This window comes from Melospiza georgiana, chromosome W, assembly GCF_028018845.1.
Source record: "Melospiza georgiana isolate bMelGeo1 chromosome W, bMelGeo1.pri, whole genome shotgun sequence".
Lineage (NCBI taxonomy): Eukaryota > Metazoa > Chordata > Aves > Passeriformes > Passerellidae > Melospiza > Melospiza georgiana.
In genome coordinates this window covers 2,905,332-2,930,931 of record NC_080464.1, presented here as the reverse complement: position 1 = coordinate 2,930,931, position 25,600 = coordinate 2,905,332, and the positions used below count along the sequence as shown (strand labels likewise).

The 25,600-nt window shown below is 44.3% G+C and overlaps 1 non-coding gene across 1 annotated transcript; it reads right to left on the bottom strand.

Moving 5' to 3' along the window:
* Window positions 1-781: 781 nt before the first annotated feature.
* Window positions 782-852, bottom strand: TRNAG-GCC (transfer RNA glycine (anticodon GCC)). The gene has a single exon. It is a non-coding gene; the product is annotated as a tRNA-Gly (tRNA).
* Between the last annotated feature and the right edge of the window lie 24,748 nt (window positions 853-25,600).

Genomic DNA, 25,600 nt, shown 5'->3' with positions numbered 1-25,600 from the left:
ATGGCTATTCCAGTTTTCAAAGCAGCTCCTGGAACAGGACAGAATGACAGCCATCACGTCTTCACCTGGAGGATTGTGCAAGACCTCCAATCGAAAGTAGCTCAGTATGGTATTAATTCCTCACAGGTAATGCAATTAATACGTGTAATCATTGCAGATTTGCTTGCACCTTATGACATCACTCATCTTGCTACAATTCTATTCCAGCCAGTGCAGTATGGTGTATTTCAAGAAACTTGGAGGCGAGTGGCTGAGCACACGGCTTTAATAAATATGCAGTTGCCTCAACACAACCCTCGTCATGCTGTGGGTGTTGATGCCCTACTGGGCTCTGGGCCTTTTGCTAATCCAGATTTACAGGCAAGGTGGGATCCTTTGATTTTGGCACAAGCTCAGCAAATTGGCATGAGTGCTTTAACTAAAACAATGGAAATGGCAGCTCCAAAACAGAAATATGTCACTATACAACAAGGGACGAGAGAACCATTTTTGCAGTTTGCAGAAAAACTTGCTGCCGCTATTGAGAAACAGGTAGATGATGAAACTTGGCGAGACAAATTGTGTGTACAATTGGCTAAAGAAAATGCAAACCCAGACTGCAGAAAGATTATTGACAGTTTGCCCGGGGAACCCACCTTGTCTGAAATGGTTACTGCTTGCTCGAAATTCCTTCCCGAACCCAGTGTTGGGGGAGGGGTGGTTGGAGGTTTGTTTTGTTTGGAGGGCTCCCTTTTGGAGATTTCCCCTAATTTGTCCTAAACCAGGACAGTATATCTTTTGGTGCATTGGCCGGGAATCGAACCCGGGCCTCCCGCGTGGCAGGCGAGAATTCTACCACTGAACCACCAATGCTACTTGGAGTAAGTGGATTGCCCTCATTACGCAGCGCGCTCGAATTGGGAAGTTAAATCGCCCTGGGATCCTGGAAATAATTACAAATTGGCCCGAAGGTGAAAGCTTTAGTGTCGCGGATGAGGAACAAGAGCCAGTGACCCGGGTTGAGGAAGCTCCGCCATACAATCAGTTGCCAGCAGAAGAAACACGTTACGCTCTATTCACCGATGGTTCTTGTCACGTCATAGGGATGAAACGGAGGTGGAAAGCAGCTGTATGGAGTCCCACTCGACGAGTTGCAGAGGCTACTGTAGGAGAAGGCGAATCCAGTCAATTTGCTGAAATCAAAGCTATTCAACTGGCCCTAGGTATTGCAGAGAGAGAGAAGTGGCCAAGGCTCTATTTGTATACCGATTCTTGGATGGTAGCTAACGCTCTATGGGGATGGCTGAAGAGATGGAAAGAGGCGAACTGGCAGCGAAGAGGAAAACCAATTTGGGCTGCGGAAGAGTGGAAAGATATCGCTACTCGGTTAGAGAAGTTACCTGTGAAGGTTCGCCATGTAGATGCCCATGTCCCCAGAAGTAGAGCTAATGAAGAGCAGCAAAACAACCAGCAAGTACATCAGGCTGCAAAGATAGGGGAGTTGAAGATAGATCTCGACTGGGAGCATAAGGGAGAGTTATTCTTAGCACGATGGGCCCATGATGCCTCAGGCCACCAGGGTAGAGATGCCACCTATAAGTGGGCACGAGACCGAGGGGTGGATCTAACCATGGACAGTATCTCTCAGGTTATTCGTGACTGTGAGACGTGCGCTGCCATTAAGCAGGCCAAGCGGGTGAAGCCCCTCTGGTATGGGGGGCGGTGGTCTAAGTACAAATACAGGGAGGCCGGGCAGATTGATTACATCACACTGCCTCAAACCCGCCAGGGCAAGCGCTATGTACTAACCATGGTAGAAGCCACCACGGGATGGTTGGAAACCTACCCTGTGTCTCATGCTACAGCCCGTAACACTATCTTGGGCCTTGAAAAGCAGGTCCTTTGGAGGCACGGTACTCCCGAGAGAATTGAGTCGGATAATGGGACTCATTTTAAAAACAATCTTATTAATACTTGGGCTAGGGAACATGGCATTGAGTGGATATACCATATCCCCTATCATGCACCAGCTGCAGGGAAAGTGGAAAGGTATAATGGATTGTTAAAAACCACCTTAAAAGCATTGGGTGGGGGGTCTTTAAAAAACTGGGAGCAGCATTTGGCAAAGGCTACCTGGTTAGTTATCACTCGAGGTTCCACCAACCGAGCGGGTCCTGCTCAGTCTGAGCTCCTTAATATAGTAGATGGGGATAAAGCCCCAGTGGCCCATGTCAGAGGTTTGTTGGGAAAGACAGTATGGATCAACCCTGCCTCGAGTACAGACAAACCCATCCGTGGGATTGTCTTTGCTCAAGGACCAGGTTATACATGGTGGATAATGCAGAAAGATGGAACAATACGGTGTGTGCCTCAGGGAGACCTGATTGTGGGATGAGACTCATATATGAATGTCATTGTTTGTTGAATGTGAGACAGAAGGAAACTCTAAGTGTCAAAGGTCTGAGCAAGTAAGATGAGAGGAATGCGTAAGTGTCAAAGGTGTGAGTAAGTGAAATGAAAGTTTTTATTGTATATTCACGATATGGGATAAGGGGTGGAGTGTCGTGGGTTGACAGCCTTTATCCCAATATCGTGTGTTGTGTCTGGCAGCTGTGCCTTTTCTCTCTTCCCCCCCCGGCCGTCTTGCTGCGGCGGGGCAGGGAAGAGAGGGGGGAGTGTTTGACCAGGGCCTTTTTGCTTTTGGCTTTTGGCTGCTTGGCTTGGCTAGCTGCTTTGCTTGCTTGCTTTCTGCTTTTTGCGCTGTTTTTTTTCCTTTTCTTTTGTTCCCTCTTTCTTACCCTCCCCTGAAGATACTGGACCGGCTCCGGACCTGACCTGAGACGTCCAGGACACCTGGAGCTTGCAAGAGAAGCTTGGCGCCCTCCACAATACAATCTGTTTTCTTTTCTTTTCTTGTGTTGGGGAGTGTTCTTTTGTTACTTGTAAATAAATAGGTTTTGTTTTCCACTTTGCTCCTCCGAGAAATTCCTTCCCGAACCCAGTGTTGGGGGAGGGGTGGTTGGAGGTTTGTTTTGTTTGGGGGGCTCCCTTTTGGAGATTTCCCCTAATTTGTCCTAAACCAGGACACATATGCATTTTTCACATGGTCTTTTATAGTTTGTAAAAGTGCTGTGTCTGTCAGTCACGAATCTTTGCTTATCCTTTCCCATGCATTCAGAGCAGGATGTTTATTGCTGGTGTCAGGAAAATTAATCCACAAACATCAGCGGTTTATGTCCAAAAAGGAGACAGAGGAATCCTTTTACTTTATTTGAATAAAGGGAGAGGCCATGGGGCATTCCTCTAGGGTCTCTCAAATTGTTGGAGGACGCAGCCTCCTTTTTATCCTAATTTCTCGGCTACATTTCCCTTCTCTCTTTCCCCATTGGCTGAGGTACTTGAGAGGTACAGACCTCCCGGAACACCTGATATCTAAGATTTCCCTCTAATGTATAACTTTCTCTTTTAATTTTTAATTCTTTTGGAATTTAGGGTTTTTTCCCATTTTTTCTTTCATCTTTCAATATCCAATTTCATTTATCAGGAAACCTACAGTTTATTTGTAAAAGCAAATATCTTTTTCCATTCATCAATCAGTGGAATCCTTCCCATTGTTTGTTTTATCTCTCACTGCTAGTTTTATCTACCAGCAGACCCATAGCTTGTTTGTAAAGACAAATCTGTCATTCTTCTCACTGGCTAAGGGTGTTTTTAGATGAGATAAGTCACTAAAAGACAAACCATTCTGGCCTGGCTGAGCCATTTGGGGGAGAAGCAGATAAGTTCCTGCTGTGTCAGGGGTGAGAGGTCCGGTCACAAACCACCAACTATTACAATACTCAACCAGTTGTTTCCAAGTAAGGGAGTCCTCCCCCATTCCTTTTGACATTCTGGATGATTTCTTAGGGTGAAAAACAAGTTAACATAAGGAGCTTCATCCCACTTATTCTCCCTTCTACAAAACAACATTATTGCAATATGCTAATATACTGTAAGATTGCATCCTTAGGCTACTTCTCTTGATTTCTAGTGTGCAAAGTGGCCACCACTGATTACAATATTTTATTAGTATTTCTCGTGTAAGGGGATCACCCCCAATTTGTTTCCATTGTTTCAAGATACATTTCAGGGGTGACACCTGTGATACCTCTTTTGAGGTTTTGTTTCCCATTATAAGCAATTAGCATTTTGAAGCTCCTTGAAGGGACTCTAAGCTTTCTCTTAGAAGGGACTCTATTAACCCTTTCCTGTTCCCACCTTAGGCACCTTTAAACCTAACCATGCGTAGCTTTTAATGGGCCTTACAGGCAGGTTAACAGTTAACACCTTTAAAGTAAAGTAAAAAATGCCTTTATCTTACCAGGGGTCTTGCTCCAATTTTGTTCAGACTGGGGATTGAAGGTTTTCCCAAGAATCCCTTGGTGTTGGCTGGAGGGTCTGTGATCCTTTGACCTCCCCTGGGCCTCCTCTCATCTACACCTGAAAAAGTGGGTCTATGGGCTTTCCTTCCTCTGGAAAAGAACTGTCATTCTTTTCCAGGAGCCCATGACCAAAATTTGTATTGCACATCTAAAATTCAATGCATCAGAGGGTTACTCCCAGACACAAGCTACTAGGACATATAGGTCTAGCCGACCTTGACCTCCCCTGGGCTGCCTATACATCTGCACCTGAAACATGGAGGCTACATGCTTTCCTTCCTATAGAAATGTCATTCTCGACCAGGAGACTATGGCCAAAATTTGGATTGCACATACAAAATTCAGTACATCCAAGGATTGTTCCTTGATGAAAGTTGCCAGGAAGATGGGTGTGGCTGGCCTTGACTCTCCCTGAACCTCCTCTCATCTGCACCTGAAAGAGTGGATCTATGTGCTTTCCTTCCTACGGAAAAACCTGTCGTTCATGTCCAGCAGCCCATTGCTGAAATTTGGATTGAACCTCCAAAATTCAATACATGCAAGGATTGCTCCCAGACAAAAGCTGCCAGGACAGATGGGTCTGGCTGGCCTTCACCTCCCATGGGTGGCCTCTCATCTGCTCCTGAACACTGGGACTGTGTGAAGGCCCTGAGAGTCATAGATGGAGAATGCAAGGCATGGCAAGGCCAGGAAATACCAAATACCAGGGAAAAAGGAGTAGGGAATTCAAGGTGCAGAATGGGTGAGCAAGGTAATGGAAAGCAAGGGAGGCTTTACAGGGCAAGGCAAGTAAAGGATTCACTTTGATAGGCAAGGAAAGTGAGACGTAGGTAAGGCAATGAGAATCACAGAAGGAGAAGAAAAGGCAGGGGAATGAGTCAAGGGGTCAGCTGGAAATGTATTTAAGATAATTGAAAACTGTAGATTGTCGGTGTTGAGTAAGAAACGACACAGACTCACCAGAAGGCTGGTTTGCACAGCATCTCGCTTTACTTTGAAAATCTCTCCTTTATACACTGCTCCGATACAGACAGACCAGATCGGTCAATTAATCAACACATTTCACCTGATTGGCTAATTAACAAAACCACCTTTCTTATAAACAATCTTTGGGAAAAACAGGAAAACAGAGAGTAAGAAAAAAACACCACCTGCAGTTTTTTTTTATAATAACAAGCTATCGTTTCTCTGCAACTCCCTAAAGTCTCACAAGCCGATCCTTGGAAAGCTAATCTAGTTTTCTCTCTGATCAGGCTGTCACATCCACAGTAGATGAGTCGAGGAGCCAGCTGGGAATATAATTGGGATAGTAGAAGATAAAATATTTTAGTTAAGATTTTAAAATTAGTTAGGAAGCTAAGTTAGTAATACACCTAGCAGGAATCACGTACCTTAGTTAAAGAATAACAAATATATTAGGAAAAGTAAAGCTAGGAGTGACAGGGATAGATGGAACAATTGTGAAGGAGCAGAGACTATAGAAATACCTTGCCTTAAGAATAATCAGTTAGGAGAGACTTGGACTGTGACCAGCAGGTCAAAAAGTCCTGCCAACTGGCCATGGGTGAACAGTTCACTATGAGGAAGATGGCTTTCTTCCTCCCATATGACCACTCCTTTATTTCAAAATCCCACCGACCCAATTAAGGGAGTACAATTGCACAGCCATAATGGATATTCAGCCGATTATAATATGAAGTGGGCAGGTAATGATTATGTATTATGCATCTTTAGAAACCACTTGGATATGTAAAACCTTTTCTGTATAAATAGAGAGCAGGAGTCTGCAACTCCTTGCATTTGCATTTGGAAATAATTCTGCTCATGTCCAACACTGCAATAAATGCTCTTCTTTTCAACTTTAATTTGTTGGAGAGTCATTCTGTCCACGCTTCAGGAAGACTGGGACAAAAGGGGTATGAAAGTCAAGTTGGGGGATAGGTGAGAAATTCAGTGCAAGGCAGTGGATGGAAGGAAGGGCAAAGGAAAGTTACAGAGGGGACCGTAAGGCAATACAAGGTGTGTGGAAGCAAGGCAAAGCAAAGGAATGGTCAGGAATGACAAGGAAATGCGAGGTTGGGGAGAAATGGTAAGGCAAGGCAAGGCAAAGGAGGGGCATGCAAGGCAATGATTGTCAGAAGAGGAATAGGCAATGCACAGCAAGGCCATGAAAAAAGAGTAGAGAAGTCGACATTGGGGATGGGTGAGCAAGTCAATGCAAAGCAATAGTGTTGGATGAATGGCAAGGGAAGGACCATGGATGTCTTCATTATGCAAAGGAAGGGATAGGAATGGTAGTGATATGCAAGGTTGGGTAGGAATGGCAAGGAATTGCAAAGGAGGTGTAGGCCTGGCACTGCAAGGCCATGGATGAAAGCAGTAGGCAGGTCAAAGGGGGGCTGGGCATGCAAGGCAATGCAAGGAAAGGGTGGGTGTACTAGTTTAAAAGCAAACTAGTGGGAAATCCTAAATCAGAAATACAATTCAATAGAAAAATTTTTAAAAATGCAATAATACAGAAACACTGACAGGATACGATCTGACACCCTGTTGGTCAGAGTGTTGGTAACAGTCTGATTAAATGGTGGCTGCAGTCCTCTTGAAGTGATAGATGTGGTTCCGTTGAAGCAGTGATCCTATAGAAGGGTTTGATCTTCCTCTGGAGGTCCAATGGTGGTTATGAAGCTCTTGTCCTCTGGGAATTCAGTGGATAAGGCTGATTGTGGTGTTCCAAATCTCAGATTATATCCAGGTAGGAATGCTTGGTTCCTCCCCCTGAGAGGAGCATCTCACAATGGGATGATGTAATTTTATCAGTCATGCAGTGAGACTTGATGGCCCATTAACAGAAGATATCCCCTGGAGTTATCAGGGGTGAGTAATGAAGGCGTTAAAGAACACTGTCCCACCTGGCTTTAACAGCTTAGGGAGATGGCAGCTACATTTGCAATTGGACTGCTACCAACACCCTGACCAACAGGGTGTCAGGTTGAGTTCTGACTGTCAGTGTTGTTCTACTGTATTGCATTGTTTTATTTTATCCTTTGATTTTTCTTCCCTATTAAAGAACTGTTATTTCTTCCTCCCATATTTTTTGCCTGAGAGCCACTTAATTTAAAATTCATAGCAATTCGGAGGGGTGGGGAGGGTTTGCATTCTCCATTTCAGAGGAGGCTCCTGCCTTCCTTAGTAGAGTCCTGTCTTTTGAAACCAAGACAGATTTTGGCACCCAATGTGAGGCTCAAGGGTACAGAAACAAAAAGGCAATAACAGTTCTTGAGTAATCTAATTTTTTTGTGTACGACTCTAGAAACCTCATTAAGCGACACTATGTGGTCCAGCTCACACTGGTTTGGGTGGCACGTGATCATGGCTATATTTCTCCCATTTGTAGGCCCTTATCTAAACATGGGCCCTTATAACCAAGGCTACTGTGGCTATTATCCGGTTTGTTTTATGGGTGAATAAGGTGAGGAATTAATGGATTTTTAACTTTATCTGGAAAGCAGGCACATGGATTCACAGCTATCACACACTAACGGTATGTTTTTGGGGTTACTTTAATAATGGCACCTGCTGTAAGGAAATGACACTGGGGGAAATCTTCTTCCAACCCTTTAACCATCTCTTTGGGTCTGCCCCACCAGTTTCTGAAGGGTTCAGATCCACTCTAAATAATAATGATATCATACAGTGGCTGGTGTTGCTGATAGGCCTGTTCTATTTAGCATTCAGAGATAAGGGGAGACTAAGCTGGATAACTACCCTGACACCTACCCCAGAATCTAACATGCCACCAGAGCCTAGGGATGCTGCTGCCCCAGAGCCTGACCCTGCCCCACAGCCCACCTCAGATATGAACTACTCAGATTGAGTAGGGAGTCTGGTGAAGGAGATAGGCCAGATGCTGAAGGAATACACTTCCCCAGCTGGTGAGAAGCCTTCCTCCTGCCTTGAATAGGGAGAGACTAATAGTGCAGCAGTGGAACCCACAGATGTTACAACTGTCCAGGTTCCAGCTGAACTGCAAAGGCAGTCACAGCCAGCAGCAGTTGCCCCTGGAGAAACAGGGAGATCTAAGATGAAAGCAGAGCACCCAGATAGGGGAGGGCCCTCACAACCCACAGGGGAGCCAGAGGTTGCAATCATCACCAAGTCCCTGACGTATGCAAGTCTCCGTAATCTGCACAAAGACATTTTATGACAGGGACGTGAGGCTTATACAACCTGGCTACTCTGCGTCTGGGATCTTATGGGTACAGGCATCCAGCTGGATGGTGGTGAGGCAAGGAATCTGGGACCCTTGACCCAGGACCTAGGTATGAATCAGATTTTTGTAAGGGAGCCAGACTCCCTTTCCCTCTGGGAATGTCTTTTAATAAGTGTCAGAGAGAGGTTTGTCCACAGGCAAAGAATGCAGGAGCAGCACCATAGAATGCGCTGGAAGACTCTCGAGGAAGGGATCCAACAGCTGAGAGAAGTGGCAGCATTGGAGGTACTCTTTGGGAGGGATGGACAGCATGATAATGACCCCATCAAGGTCAGGTGCACAGGGCAAATGTTGTGGAGTCTGGCAAATCTAGGGCCATCTCAATACACCACCTTTATTGCGATGATTAATGCCGATACCAACTGAGAGACAGTGGGTTCTGTTGCCAACAAGCTTAGAAATTATGAAAGTATGATCAATGGCCTGATGCAGGCTCATGTCTCTGCCATGGTCCAAGAACTCAGAGAGGAGATGAGGGAGATGAGGGAGGAGGTGAGGAGGAACAGTTCCCAAATTGCACCAGTGCGAGTCACAGGCCCCAAAGTCAGAGCCCAACATTCCCCAGCTAGAGAAAGAGGGTACACCCCACGGACTGACCTGTGATTCTTTCTGTGTGACCATGGGGAAGACATGGGAAGGTGGAATGGAAAACCCACTTCTGTCCTGGCAGCACAGGTGCATCAACTCAAGGAGGGAAACACTAATCGAGGGAACTCCAGTAAAGTGAAGGTAGCCTCTACCTCCCATGACTGAGCTGCTGAGTATGATCTGTCAGATCCCCTTGAAGGTGCCTCTACCATGTATGCCCAGGAAAGAAATAATAACCAAGGTTAGAGGGGTCCTGCCTCTAGCCAGGGAGAGGCAGGGGAAAACCCGATTTTCTGGACGGTGTGGATCCAATGGCCTGGCACATGAGAACCACAAAAATATGATGCCTTAGCTTATACTGGTGCGCAGTGTACCCTAATATCATTGGGACATGTGGGGGTGGAACCTATTTCCATTGCCAGGGTGACGGGGGGATCACAGCAATTTACCCTGTTGGAAGCTGAGGTGAGCCTGACTGGGAAAGAGTGGAAGAAACATCCTATTGTGACTGGCCCAGAGGCCCTGTGTATTCTGGGCATAGACTTCCTCTGGAATGGCTATTACAAAGACCCAAAGGGACTCAGATGGGCTTTTTGGCATAGCTGCTGTAGAGGGAGAAAACATAAAGCAGTTGAACACTTTTCCTGGACTATCAGAAAACCCATCTGAATGTCTCCTGAAGGTGGCAGAGCAACGAGTGCCAATTGCCACCTCAACGGTGCATTGTCGGCAGTATCGGATGAATTAAGATGCCGTGATCCCCATCCACAAAATGATCTGTGAGCTGGAGAGCCAAGGGGTGGTCAGCAAAACCCACTCACCCTTCAACAGTCTGATCTGGCCTGTGTGCAAGTCTGACAAAGAATGGAGATTGACTGTGGACTATCGTGGCTTGAATGAAGTGACTCCACCGATGAGCGCTGCTGTGCCGGACATGCTGGAACTCCAGTATGAGCTGGAGTCCAAGGCAGCAAAATGGTACACCACTGTTGACATTGCTAACGCATTTTTCTCCATTCTTCTGGCAGCAGAATGCAGGCCTCAGTTTGCTTTCACCTGGAGGGGCGTGCAGTACACCTGGAACCGACTGCCCCAGGGGTGGAAGCACAGCCCCACCATCTGCCATGGACTGATGCAGAGTGCACTGGAAAAGGGTGAGGTTCCAGAGCACTTGCAGTACATCGATGACATCGTTGTGTTGGAGAACACGGCAATGGAAGTATTTGAGAAAGGAGAGAGGATCATCCAGATTCTGCTAGAAGCCAGTTGCACCATCAAGAAGAGCAAAGTCAAGGGACCTGCCTGAGACATCCAGTTCCTGGAAGTAATGTGGCAAGACGGACGGCTTCAGATTCCCACTGAGGTCATCAACAAAATCACAGCGATGACTCCACCAACTAGCAAGAAGGAAACACAAGCTTTCCTAGGTGCCATAGGTTTTTGGAGGATGCACATTCCCGAGTACAGTTGGATCATGAGCCCTCTTTACCTGGTCACCCACAAGAAGAACAATTTCCAGTGGGGCCCTGAGCAGCAACAAGCTTTTGACCACATTAAGCAGGTGATCGCTCATGCGGTTGCCCTTGGCCCAGTCAGGATGGGACCAGAGGTTAAGAACATTCTCTACTCTGCTGCGGGAACCATGGCTTGTCCTGGACCCTTTGGCAGAAGGTGCCTGAGGAGACTCGATGCCGACCACTGGGATTTTGGAGTAGAAGCTACAGAGGGTCCAAAGCCAACTACACTCCCACAGAGAAGGAAATCTTGGCTGCCTATGAAGGAGTCCAAGCTGCCTCAGAGGTGATTGGCACGGAAGCACAACTCCCCCTGGCACCCCGACTTCTGGTGCTGGGGTAGTTGTTTAAAGGAAAGGTTCCCACCACCCACCATGCCACTGACGCTACATGGAGTAAATGGATTGCTCTTATCACACAGCGCGCCCGTATTGGAAACCTGAATCGTCCTGGGATTTTGGAGATAATTACAAAATGGCCGGAAGGTGAAAACTTTGGTCTCGCTGATGAAGAGGAACAAAAAGTGACACGTGGTGAAGAAGCTCTACCATACAACCATCTACCAGCAGAGGAAACATGCTACGCTCTTTTCACTGATGTTTCCTGTCGCATTGTAGGGATGAACCGGAAGTGGAAAGCAGCAGTATGGAGCCCCACATGACAGCTTCTCCCTGTCCCACCTCTCATCCTCCTCCTCTGCCGGGAGGGAAACAGACTTGTCCTGGCAAGACCAGTCTGCGCCCTGTCTCTCCTAGCCCCCCTAACATGATGAATTACCCTCGGTTTCCTCTCAAAAGTAACCTCGGATGAACGAAATAGGTGAACTTTGGCAATGCAATTGAAAAAAGACGAGCTGAATCCATGCTCTGTGAGGACAATAGTCCACGTGGCCTCTGCCATATTTCGGAGCTGCTGAGCTTTGCCCTTCATGGGCATGTTCCATCCTCTGACTCACAGAATTCCCTTTCCAATTCATCCCTAAGCTCCTGCCCATCAGACATGGGACACTCCCCTTTCGTGGGCTGAGCCCAGTCTGCCTCCCTGTCCCTACTCCCCCCTGTCATGATCTGTCCACACAAATGGGTTTCGTGATGGTACGTTGAGTGATCTCAGAGTGCAAAAATACCCGGCACGGCACAGGGGATTTGGAGTATTAATCAAAAACCAATGTACCTTTATTAAATGACCACAGCAAAATGCGTTGGGGAGGAATTGGGGAAAAAAGGGAAGCATAAGGAAAAAGAGGGAGGAAGAGAAAGGAAGGTATATGGATACCAAACGTAGAAACAGCAAAGTCCTTCAATTTCCAGCCAATGGAGTTCACCAGGTCACGTCAGGGGAGATCTCAGAGATTTCAGTCAATTTGAACTCTTATTATACTATTTTTTGATGGGGGAAGGGGATGAATCTTGAAATCAAATCAAAAGTAGAACAGAATAGTCTATTGTAATTTCTGGGGAAAAAATGGTATTTAAGAAGGGTACACACAGTCCATGTTCTCAACAGTGGGTGAGAGCCATTGTCTTCTTGGTCCACTGCTTGCACCTGCAACATCCATCTTGCTTTGGTTCACTTGCCTCCCCCATACACCTCGCCTAAGTTAGGGTTTTCAGTCCCAGTCCTTGGAAGGAGGGGGGGGCTTTTTCACATAGGGGTTTCATGTCTCAGTCCTTGATGAAGAGGCTTCTTCCATCTCAGTCTGTCCATCATGGTGGTTGTAAAACAGATGAAGGGTCTTATTTGGGGACCACCAAAAGGTTACCCCAGAAAAGTCCAGCCAAGCCGAGAGGTGGGGAAATTCCAGGGCCATTCTTGTGAAGCGGGTGCAAGTGAAGAAAAGGGCAAAGTGCCCCCTTTTTTCTTTCACCAGGCTCAGTGTAGCATACAGAAAACACACCTGTGAACAATAGCTTAGCAATGTCAGAAGCTATGCTCAGGCCTCAGGGTCCTTGGCAAGCGACTTTCTCCAACAGGGACAGAATTTCAGACAAGAGTCCTTTTTCTTCAGTGGTCTCCAATCTCTGCCCCTTTCATGACGATCATGAGGCAGATGAGAGAAACTTCAGGCAGAGTCTTACACCCGCTCACACCCTGGGACGGCACGCCCTCACCCTGCCTACCGTGGTAAGCGGATGTGACCTCTCAGAAGTGACCCCCCCCAAAATGGCAGCATCCATATCGAGAGAATCCCCTATTGTGAACAAGAGATATTTCCACTCCTTCTGGGGCAGCCCCCCAAAATCTGAGGCTGAGTTTTATGCATTAGGAGGCACAGATACTTGGCAGAGGATAAGAAGGGGCGCAGTCCAGGATGGAGAATGGGACATTGCCTCTAAGATATCAGTGTTACCAATTTGATATAACGTTGGGGGGGGGGACACCACTGTGGGAACAAATAAGCTTTGCAGAAATAAAAGAGATTTGCAAAGCAACGAGGTCATGTGGAAGAGAATCCACATATTTCCAAGGTCTATTACATGCCAACTCTTAAGCCAATGTATCCACCCCACATGACCTAAGGCAACTTTGTACATCTTGGCTGTCTCCGACAGTATTCTCTCTGGGAGCTGGCATGGAAACATTTATTAAATGACCTTTTAAGAGGGTATGCAAGAACTCCAGCAACTTCAAATATAACTCTAGATCAGCTTCCTAGGGAAGGAGCCTACATAGATCCACAAAGACAGGCAAGGGCTCTTAATAGACTAATCCTTCAGGATATTAAGGAAGCAGCAAGGACTGCCCTGCTCCAGGTGCCTGACAGGAATAAATCAGAATTAGACTTCACAGAAATTAAACAAGGGATGGATGAGCCATACATGAAGATTTTGGACCTCTTAAAATTGGCATTGGATAAGCAAATTCCCATAGATCATGCCAGACTAGAGTTATTAAAACGGCTTGCAATTTCTAATGCAAATCCAAGCTGCAGGAAAATATTACGTGCATTGCCACAAGACCCTGAGCCCACCTTAACACAGCTAGTGGATGCTTGCAACTGCCTGGGTATCCCTAAACACGCAGCAGCCATGCAGGCAGAGGTGCTAGCTAATGCCATCACAACTGCACAGGAAAACACCCTAAAGCAGCAGGGAAAAGCTGTAGAAATTCAGACACAAACCCTAGCAGAGGCTCTAACAGCATTTAAAGGGGCAATTGAAAACCAACAGATTGCAAAGGACACATGCTATTCCTGTGGTCAAGAATGGCGTTTTAAGAGAGGGAATGTCCTAAACTATGAAGGAGGCCACCTCCAAAAAACAGTGGATACAGAGGTCCCTGTAAAAATACTAACAGTTTTTGCCCAGCACAAGGTTGTCCATGCCATCTTCCGGGAAACTTGCAGCCATGCATGATTCAGTGATGTGTGAGGACACAAGAACCACTCTACCAAGGGCCAGAAACCACCACAGGCCACCAAGCACAGAACTGCAGCAGATCTTTGCAGGACTACCAATCACAATGTCCCCAGGTACCAGATTGGAGCTGTCTACAGCCCAACCAGTAATGCTAACAAATGCCATTGCTCACACAATATCCACAGGACAGCTGGGCCCTGAATCACAACCATGTCAGTTCTTAAAAGTGGGAGTGAACAGATCTTGTGCAGAAGGTTTCTATATCATTCTAACTGTGTTATCTGTCACCTGCTCACAGGAAATCACTGTATTAGCTTTATGCCCAGAACCTCCATGTTTTCTACCTAAAGGACGAACCAAAGCACAAGCTTTTCTCCTACCAGAGTCACGGAGCAACACATCCCTCATCACTTGGACCAGGCACATCAGCCACAGGTGGCCTCAACTCACCTGTGTCCTGAAGCATCTCAGGAAAACCATCACCCTCGTTGGCCTGATAGATACTGGTGCTGATATCACTCTGATATTGAAATGGCCACAGGACTGGACCATTGTACCCACACTGGACCAACTTGCAGGTATCGGTGGTCACTGTGAAAGCTTCTGTAGCTTGCACTCTGTCACATTTGAGGGACCTGAAGGTCGTGTTGCCACCACAAAACCATTCATAGTAGAAGCTGGTATAGTTCTTTGGGGAAGAGACATTCTCTCCCAGTGGGGTCTGAGAATAGAAACCAATTTTTAACAAGGGCTGTCAATGGACATAGCACCTTAAAACTCACATGTGGAATGGAATGGAAATTTAGCAGGGTAGAAATCCATTTTAGATTTGCGTGAAATATGCTGTTTTGAATTATTCAGTCTGTAGCTTGCTTACATAGATGAAATATGCTGGTTTAACCTGTTTAGTCTGTTAACTCTGCTATGCTCAAGACTGCCTGTTCTTGCAAAAAGCCTGTGCTCACAAAACTGCCTCAGCCAAGGAAAAAGAATGTGAACTTCTAAGCTAAAAGGAAGATAAAGGGGGGCCTCATGAACTTTGAAACAAAGACCAGAGCCAAAGCTGAGGCTGCAGGAGATGGACAGGGTGACCACAGAGTTGTCTCTGTACAGGGACTGATAAGAACTAGTTGGAAGTTGTAACATGAAACCAGTAAAATGAATATGCATGAATCTATTGTGAAACTCTATGCATATGTACAAGTAAGGGGGATTAAAAAGGGTTCAGGAATTCTCAAGGGTGTGCATCTATTTTGGGGGGAACGATCCCCACATGCGTCCAGTGCTGGAATAAACATACCAGCTTTACAACTTTTACAAGTTGTGGAGTTAGTTTTTTTCCGCAAATCACATGGTGTCCTGGTTGAGGGCAAATTTGGGAGAAAACCTCCAAAAGGAGCCCCTCCAGGAAGCCAACTCACATGTCCCCTTCCCCCCACCTGGATTGGGAAAAAATTTCCTCATAGAGAAGTGGAAAAAAACCCTGTTTATTTCATAGGCCAAGCACTCCCCAGCACACAAAATGAGCAATACCGGATGACAAAACTCATTTGCTGCTCTGAAGAAATGAAAAATTCAGAAAATCTCTCCGGTGGGTGATCGCTCTGTTATCAGTCCCTCCAGCACTGGGAAAGGCTGCAGAGTAGGCCCCGGCAGGCTACAAAGTACAAGCTCTTGGTGTTTTCCTGGGTCCCAGTCTGGAGCAGGTTCGAATGGTTCCAAGAAAAGGGAAAGAAAAACAGTCCAGGGAAAGCTCAGACTGCCTCAGCTAGCTAACCTAACTAGCTAACTCAAAAGCAAAAGGAACACGGTGTTCTGCCGCATCCGTGCCCAGACAACAACACTGTTCCAGCAGACTGTGGAGGAGTCAGTCTAGTTCTTGATAACAAAACTCTGTGCTTCTTCTTCTCCCCACCTTCACTCTCAGGCAGTCTTGAAGGCACAGAATATAATATCCAGTATGAACAGAACACATGATTGGGGATGCAAGCATCATAACATCACCCTAGGGCACATGGACATCCAATACACCTGTCTGGGTCAGCCAATGGCCCTTACCAGAAGAGAAACTTGCTGTATTAGAGCACTTGGTACAGGAACAGTTAAATAAAGATCACCTAACTCCAACTACCAGGCTCTGGAACACTCCAGTTTTCATAGTTAAAAAGCCAAACAGTGGGAAATGGAGGTTATTGCAGGATCTCAGAAAGGTTAACGAAGTGATTCAAGAAATGGGTTTTTTACAATCAGGTTTACCTTCTCCCATTATGATTTCAAAGGATTGGAAGTTAACTGTTATTGATTTAAAAGACTGTTTTTCCAATATTGGTTTGCATCCAGATGACGCACCACGATTTGCCTTTTCCATCCCATCAATAAATCAGCAGGGCCCTTTAAAAAGATACCATTGGCTTGTACTTCCTCTAGGTATGCGCAATTCTCCGAGTATATGCCAGTGGTATGTAGCAAAAGTACTTTCCTCAGTTCATGTACAATACCCAAATTCCCTCATTTTGCATTATATGGACTGTAGGAGCATCAGGGGTAGGACAGACAGAGACAAGAGATCTCTGAAGCCAAGTCGGGGAACTTGCAGTTTATTGCAAAGGGTGTGGGTGCAGGGGCCCTGCTTGGAGCTGCCAGCTGCAGCTTGGAGGAGGCCTGAGAGAAGAGAGTGGTGAAAAGGATGAGAGAGAGAGAGAGAGAGTAAAAGAGGATAAGAGCATAAGCGAGTGAGGTTCCCCTTACAATACGATAAATCTTCTGTGTTGAATATTCTAATTCTCACTAATCAATCTAGTACAATATACAAATCCTATAGCATTTGCATACAGCCTATAAGAATCATTACATTACTATACTGTGTTACATTTTAAACCCTAAAAACTACTCTTTGGACCCCTTCTGCTAAGCTAGTAGGGTCTGCTCTGACACTTGGACCTGTCTGCAAGCAGAGGGTATTGCTTCATCAAAAGGGGATTACCTTCAGCTGGCCACACCATTGTTTTCCAGTTGTTCAGTAACAAAGATATCTCAAAGCTTGCTTTCATTTCAGTCTCGCTTATAGTTTCTATATTCTCAAAATCTTTTGCCAGGCAATCATATTTATAAGGCTTTCCTGTTTCATCTTCCCTAACAATGGACGATATTTTAGTAGCAGCAAAAGACCAAGCATCAATGCAGGAGACAGCAGATCAGGTCATCTCAGCAGTGGAGAAAGCAGGACTCACAGTAGTGAAGGAAAAAATGCAGACCCTTCCTCCCTGGAAATATTTAGGATACAGAATCACAGAACAAACTGTAACTCCGCAACAACACCAACTGAAGAAAAATCCAAAAACACTGAATGAAGCACAGCAGCTGGTAGGGAATCTGAACTGGCTTCCTCTACTGCTAGGCATCTCAAACCAGGACTTAGCCCCTCTGATCTATTGAAGGGAGACACAGCTTTAAACTCACCATGAGAATTCAACAAAGAAGCCCAAAATGCTTTAGATAAAGTGATGAGAGCCAGCCAACCACCCCAGGCTCACTGATATAATCCTAACTTGTCTTCTTTGTTTGCAGTTTTAGGGGAGAGTCCACAGTTTCACGGTACAATATTCCAGTGGGATCTAGAGAGGAAGGACCATCTCATAATCTTAGAATGGGTTTTCCTATCTCATCAGCTGGGTAAAACTACAACAACTTGCCCTGAAATGATATCACAATTGATTATAAAGGCTAGATCCTGAATGTTTTCTCTTTCAGGAAAGGATTTTGCAGAAATCTTTCTGACTGCCACATCCATCTATTTGGAATGCTTAATTCAAAATTCAGAGGTTATGCAATTTGCCCTAGAAAATTTTACAGGGAAAATATCAGTCAATTGTCCCAAACATGAGCTACTAAATTAATCTCTAAAATTTATTCATAAGCCCTAAAGAAGTCATGCACCCCTAGATGCAATCACATTTTTTTACAGATGGTTCATGGAAGTAAAATATATCTGTGATTAGTTGGCAAAATCCAGAGACAAAAGAATGGGAACCAGATATAGAAGAAGTAGATGGTTCCTCAAAAATAATAGAGTTAACAGCAGTCTTTTCAAAATTCATGTTTCCTTTTAATTTAGTAACTGATTCATTCTATGTTGCAGGTGTAGGGGAGAGAGCCGAAGGGTCTCTGCTAAATGAGGTTTCCAATGACCAGCTATACAGTTTGCTCAATAAATTAATCTTCCTTCTTTCTATTCGTCAGAAACCTTACTTCGCAATACACATTCGGTCACATTCTGCATTCCCAGGTTTCCTAGCAGAAGGCAATGCCATGGCTGATTTGTTAGCCATGTCAATTCAGAATACACTTCCCAATGTTATCAAACAAGCCAGAATGAGCCATGCCTTCTATCATCAAAATGCACCTGCCTTAGTAAGAATGTTTAACATCTCTCAGAATCAGGTGAAAGCAATTGTTCAATCATGTCCAGATTGCCAAAAATTAGCCATACCAGCAATAGCAACAGGGGTTAAACCTCAAGGCTTAAATAGCCTGCAGATACGGCAAACTGACATAACTCAATATCAGTCATTTGCACGATTCAAACATATACACTTATCAATAGATATGTTCTCAGGAGAAATTTTCACTTCTGCACATCAAGGAGAAGAGTAGAGATGTAATTAAACATTTCTTACAAGCATTTACATCCCTAGGCATTCCTTAAGAAGTTAAAATGGACAACAGACCAGTCTACATTTCTAACAAACTGCAGGAGTTTTCAAAAATCTGCTGTATCAAACATACCGTGAGTATTTCACATTCCTCCACAGGCCAATCTATTGTAGAAATAGCATCCAGATCACTGAAAAAGATCCTTGAAAGGCAAAAGGGAGGGACAGAAGTTTTGTCTACAATAGAGAGGCTGAATAAAGCTATATATGATTTTAATTTCTTAAATAATTATTTATGGAGCAGGTGCCACTGATTTTCAGACATTTCAGCAATACCAGGCAAGCAAAGCTCAAGGAAAGGCCCCCAGTCTTCTTAAAGGATCCAGAGACAGGACAAATTTCAGGGCCCCATCCTCTTGTGACTTGGGGGAGAGGGTTTGCATGCATTTTCACAAATGCAGGTCTTCGATGGGTCCCTGCAAAAAATGTTAAACCACAGGTACAGCTGATCCAAGAGCAGCAGAAGATGCCAGAAGAAGAACACACAAATAACTGAGCGACAGCTGGAAGCAGAGACTGTGGTTTTGAAGTTTGTACTAGTTAAAATTGTTTAAAGAATAGTTTTGCACTGAAAAGGTTCTGTCAGTTACTGCTGTTGTGTTAAAAAGTTATTAACCTTCCTCTGAATCATATGTTAAAAATGCTTTAAAGTTCTATATCTTCAAATCATGTATAGCCAGAAACTTGAGGCTTGCCTGGAAAAACACTTCACCAAAGTTAAGATGGAAGAATAGTTTACAAGCAGTAAAAATTATAACCAAATTTAAAAATTATTAGCATAACTACAAATTGTCAACAGGGGTAACGCTTTTTCAGATCATGTTCCATTCTCCTCTTTCCTTTTTATATATATAGAAAGGGTGAGATGTAGGAATGCGCCTCCTGTTGACAGAGTGTCCAAATTATCCTTTGTCTCCTTAAAAAGGAAAAAAGCCCAGAAGTTTCTCTCCTCAATTTGTTAAAAAGACACCTCATAGGACCTTTGGGACTTCACCTCAAACCTAGGAGTACCGAATTGGACAGGGGGTCAAAAGGTCCCGCCTAGGTAATTTACTAGAAAAAGAAGAGAACAAAAGAAATAATTGATTTTGTGGGGTGTTTTAGCAGGAGCAAGAACCTCTTGCCCCAGTTCAGTTTTTCTCTGTAAGAGCTTTGTTATTTTGCCTTTTATTAAAACTTTTCTGTTTCCAACACTACCTCAGAAGCCATCCTGCTAATTTTATGCCATTTGAGGTAGCTGGGCTATCTCGGGTGTGATAGATTCTCTGAGAGCTCATAAGACCTGGCTCGAGGAGAAAACCCATCACCTGGTTGCTTGGTTTTTTGCTCCACAGCTTGAATAAGGTAATTTTATTGTGAATCTTTCACCACGAAGAAACATGTGATAGCATTTCTGATAGGTACAGCAATTTAGTGATTCAAATGTAATTATTCTTCCTTGACACACACAAATTGAAATTGGACTTGATATCAAAACAGGTTAAGTACATATTGATGGGCCATAAATGCAGAAAACAGTAGCTCACTCCTTTAGAATCATTAGAAACTGTGACTTTTTAGCTGTCTGTATACAAGTGTCAGTCTTACACACCCACTGACCTAACCAAGTTAGATGTGCAAAACTCATGGCAGTATTATATAACTGGGTCCTTGATGTTTTTTCCCTAAATAATTATATCTCATTAGCTTTAATAGTCCAAGCTCAAATCAATTGTACAGATAATGTCGAAAAGCTGTCTTACCATCTGTGAACTGAGCTGGTTTGAAGTGCAATTTGCCAAGATAGACACTACCATCATTTTTCTGAGTAAAGCTGCACTTCTGTCAAGTTTAAGTGTTGTTAAGTTTAAGCGAAGTTAAGTGTTGTTCAGTTTAAGTTCTGTTATTCAAAGTTCTGTTAAGTTCTATTAAGATCAAATTCTGTTCAGTTTCAGTAATGTTAAATTTAAGTTCTGTTAGGTGTACTTTCTGTTACGTTTAAGTGACATTAAGTTTGAGGAATGTTAAGTTTGGGGTCTGTTGAAATATGCTCATTTAAATTACAAAATACAGTTCTTTAGTTATAGAGATAAGATGGAGCCAACTGAAACAATTATAAAAAATCTGTAAGTAACTGTTTAGGAATATAAGATAATAAGTTGTGTAAAAGTATGTGAGGATGCCGTTTATTAGATCCTTAATTTCATCAAAAATTCTATGAGTATAAATGTTCTACATTGGTCAATCAGGATAAGTGTTCATAACAATCTCTGCTGTTTTATCTTCCATAGGTAGCACTGAAGAAAGTGTAACAATTCCAAATTATGGCTGCTAGTAACTGCAAGCTGTTTAGCGCTTTCTTTCCTGATTTTATTTTGCTTTATTGTCGTATATGCATAGATGTGGGGGAAAATATAATCTCGACTTCTTAGGACAGTTACTGTTGATGTATTAATGATTCTGAATATGGTGTTAATGTCATAGCATGAATTCGCTGACTTTTTATAATGGGCATTGTCCAAAATATTTTATTGGAGGTTACACATACGCGTTCCTTTGGTTGATTGCAGTTTGTTCATGGTGCCGTTGACTACTTTGCTAAAGATAAATGACAAAGCTGGCTGCTTTACAAAATTTAACATACTGTTGTGTAGCTATCTGCAAGATGTATAATTTAAAAAAACTTTCCCTAATGCTACTACTAGAAGCTTGTTTGTAGGACGTAGCAATGTATCTGAACAGCTTAGGCCTCAGTGTGCACCAGCCATACTGCTTGTAGCTGTTCTTATCAAAATTTTCTCAGGGCACTGTGGAATTCATCAAGGTTACTAAGACATAAACTGTTCTAAATTAAGAAAGAAGAAGCTGAGAAACCACATACCAGGATTTCAAGAACTAGATAACAGAGGACTGTAGAACACCTGCATGGTAACCAATTACGGACACTGAAAAATGGAGGCAGAGAACGAGGGAGCAAGACAAAGGCACCAATCAAGGAGTGTGTACTTAGTAGTTTGTAGAAACTATGAAAGTGTGTGTAATGTAAACAATAAATGGCTTCTGCTTGATCATATTGGTAAGTTGTTCAGGAGTCCTGGATTTCCCGCAATATTAGGATATGTTAGGGAGGCCCTTCCAGTTAAGGCCTTGGCTCTGTCCAAGTCCTGGCCATAGCTGGTCAGAAGTATGCCAACAGACCCAGGTGTTTGCACTAAAAATGTAATCAGGTCACTTTGACTTGCTGATTTGGGCTTATACGAGCTGGCCCCCCTTTCAAGGTAAACTTGGAAACTTTTCCCAGGAATGGGTTGACACTGCCTGTGTCTGGAGGCTTACGGAGGCAGCCTGACAACTGCCTTCTGTCCACTGCACCCAGCATCATGTTACTGTGTTCCTGCTGACTTCTTCAGTTATTCCCTTTTCTGTGCTTCCAGAACAACATTCAGTAATGTCAAAGTCAGCATTTCCAGCTAATGGACTTCCTCCTGCCTAAACAGCATGGCTCCTGAGCTACAGCCATATGAATTTTGGAACAGGAGCCATTTGCTTCCACTTCCTGGGGACATTGGACACCATCTTTTTGTTTTACTATGCTGCAGGTCTCCTTGTCAGTGGCATGTCACTATTTGATGGATTTTTATTGATTGTGATCTGTACTCCATGTATCTTTTCCTGTGTCCAGCAGATGACCAGTAATATTCTAAGTAAGATAATGGCTTTACGGGCGCAGACTGTTTTGGCATTAGGGTACATGAATCCTTTGCACAAAAATCAAAGAAATGGGAAGATGTTGTGTATAGGTAAAACCTTACAAAATAAGGGCCTTGTTATCCTTGTAAAATCATGGCTCAGGCCTGTTATTTCAGCTAAGTAGAAAAGGACTATTGCAGCATCCGTGTTCTCTGGGCTTATATGAGTCCTAACCCAACTCACTCAGGACCCAAGCCCACACAGAAACGCATGAACGAGGTAAAAGACGAAAAGCGTTCCCTGCCACGTGGGTCAAAGTGTCCAGTTTATTCGTGTGGGACAGATCACCTAGCGCAGGCGACCACCCAGGCAGCAAAGAGGGCGTGCCTCACCTGCGGTGGGGTTTTATGCCCCAGGTGGTGGGGGCGGGGAAAGAGGACCACATCCGGGAGGGGTGAGGGGAGGGACCATCCGTGGGACAGACCACCAGGGATACAGAGACCAGGGGTGTGAAGGAGGAACCATGTGAGGGGGAATATACCATCCACGTGACCCAATAACATTTTTTCCCAACACCCAGTGCAACCAACTAAATATCTAGTGCAATACAACAGACTATGGGAAGTGACTCAACCCAATTAGAGGTAGAAAAACAAGTTATATAACCACTATGTGTTCGCATCATGGTGTATGGTGGTTGGTTGGTTGGTTGGATTATGTTTGTCTGTGCTTATATGGAATCTAACTGATGATACTAGTTTGAAACCAAACAAGAGGAAGATCCCAAATCAGAAATAGAATTCAATAGGAAAATTTTTAAAAATGCAATAATACAGAAACACTGACAGTAAGGATACAATCTGACACCCTGTCGGTCAGAGTGTTGGTAGCAGTCTGATTAAATGGTGGCTGCAGTCCTCTTGAAGTGATAGATGTGGTTCCGTTGAAGCAGTGATCCTATAGAGGGGTTCGATCTTCCTCTGGAAGTCCAGTGGTGGTTATGGAGCTCTTGTCCTCTGGGAATTCAGTGGATAAGGCTGATTGTGGTGTTCCAAATCTCAGAATATATCCAGGTAGGAATGCTTGGTTCCTCCTCCTGAGAGGAGCATCTCACAATGGGATGATGTAATTTTATCAGTCATGCAGTGAGACTTGATGGCCCATTAACAGAAGTTATCCCCTGAAGTTATCAGGGGTGAGCAATGAAGGCGATAAAGAACACTGCCCCACCTGATTTTAACAGCTTAGGGAGATGGTGATAGAATAGATAGAAGGAATAGAGATGGAAGCCAGTTTTGATATAGAAGAAAAGAATTGCTGAGCCAGTCTTACTGGATAACCAAGGAGGCAAAGGGTATGTTAGTTAGAAGGGGGTTTTTATGACTTAGAGCAAAGGATAAACCCACCTCAAACAAGAAGATGTTTGTATCAAGAAGAAAGATAGCACAGGCAAACAAGTCAGCAGATGTTGCAAGTAAATAAAAGGTCTCAGAATTTTCCACTGCAAGAAAACTGAAAAACAACTTCTAGCTTAAACTGTAATGTACTAACTTTTAGTGATTGGAGAATAGTAACACGAATGTGGTAATTTTAGTAGTTATGATAGGCTATAGATAAAAGTTAAACTATAGATTGGTTCTACTGTATTAAGATGCTCAGCAAAGAAAAGTATATAATGCATTGCAACCAAAACCAAAGGGTCTCCAGGCCTGCCTGTAGTTGGAGCTGACAGCTGTAGGCACAGCCTCTGTTGCCCACGACCATGGACTGCTGTAACATCTCGGATGTAATAAACTGCATTTTGAAGAGCCGCCTGGAGTCCTGCATCCCTCATTCCGGCTCTTACACATAATGTCTTCAAATTTAGCTTTTACATGTGGCTGCCTCAGAGACAATCTTTATCCCTCCATACTGCCTACAGCGCTGTGTAGCCAAAAGATAGGATGATGCGAAGACCTAATACAGAAGATATGTAAGCCTCTACAAGTGAATATTTCTGCCAGTTTAGCCCTTGGCTCTGTTGGGTAATAACGTCACCCCAGGACAGACCTCTTCCAAATAAAGCAAATGCAGCATGTGAAAGAATCAGGTGGGAGCAGGAGAGCCCTTTTATCAGCAGCTAGCCAACTGATCAGATTTGCCATAGCATGAAACCTCACTCTTAGTTATTCAGAACTGTGTCCTGGGGAGCATCAGGCACAGCATCACCATCCTGTTGAGAGAGGTAATTGTCCTGCTCTGCACTGGTGTGGCTTCACCTCCAGCACTGTGTGTAGTTTTGAGTATGACAATATAAGAAGGATATAAAGCTATCGAAAAGTGCCCAACAGAGGGATACGAAGATGGTGAAATCTGGAGGGGAAGGCATATGAGGAGCAGCTGATATCACTTGGTATGTTCAGCCTTGTCACGATCCGTCCTTACAAACGGGTTTCATGATGGTTCGTGAATTGATCTCAGAGTGCAAAAAACTGACACGGCACAGGAGTTTGCAGTATTAATCAAAAACCAATGTACCTTTATTGAATGACCACAGCAAAATGCGTTGGGGAGGAATTGGGGAAAAAAGGGAAGAATAAGGAAAAAGAGGGAGGAAGAGAAAGGAAGGTATATAGCTACCAAATGTAGAACAGCGAAGTCCTTAGATGTCCAGCCGATGGAGTTCACCAGGTCACGTCCGGGGAGATCTCAGAGGTTCCAGTTCGTTCAAACTCTTATTATACTATTTTTTGATGGGGGAAAGGGATGAATCTTGAAATTGAATCAAAGGTAGTCTATTGTATTTTCTGGGGAAAACATGGTATTTGAAGAAGGGTACACACAGTCCATGTTCTCAGCAGTGAGTGAGAACCATTGTCTTCTTGGTCCACTGCTTGCACCTCCAACATCCATCTTGCTTTGGTTCACTTGCCTCCCCCACACACCTCCCCTGGGTTAGGGTTTTCAGTCCCAGTCCTCGGAAAGAGTGGGGCGGTGGCCTTTTCACATAGGGGTTTCATGTCTCAGTCCTTGATGGAGAGGCTTCTTCCATCTCAGTCTGTCTGTTGCGGTGGTTGTAAAACAGGTGAGGGGTCTTCTGTGGGGACCA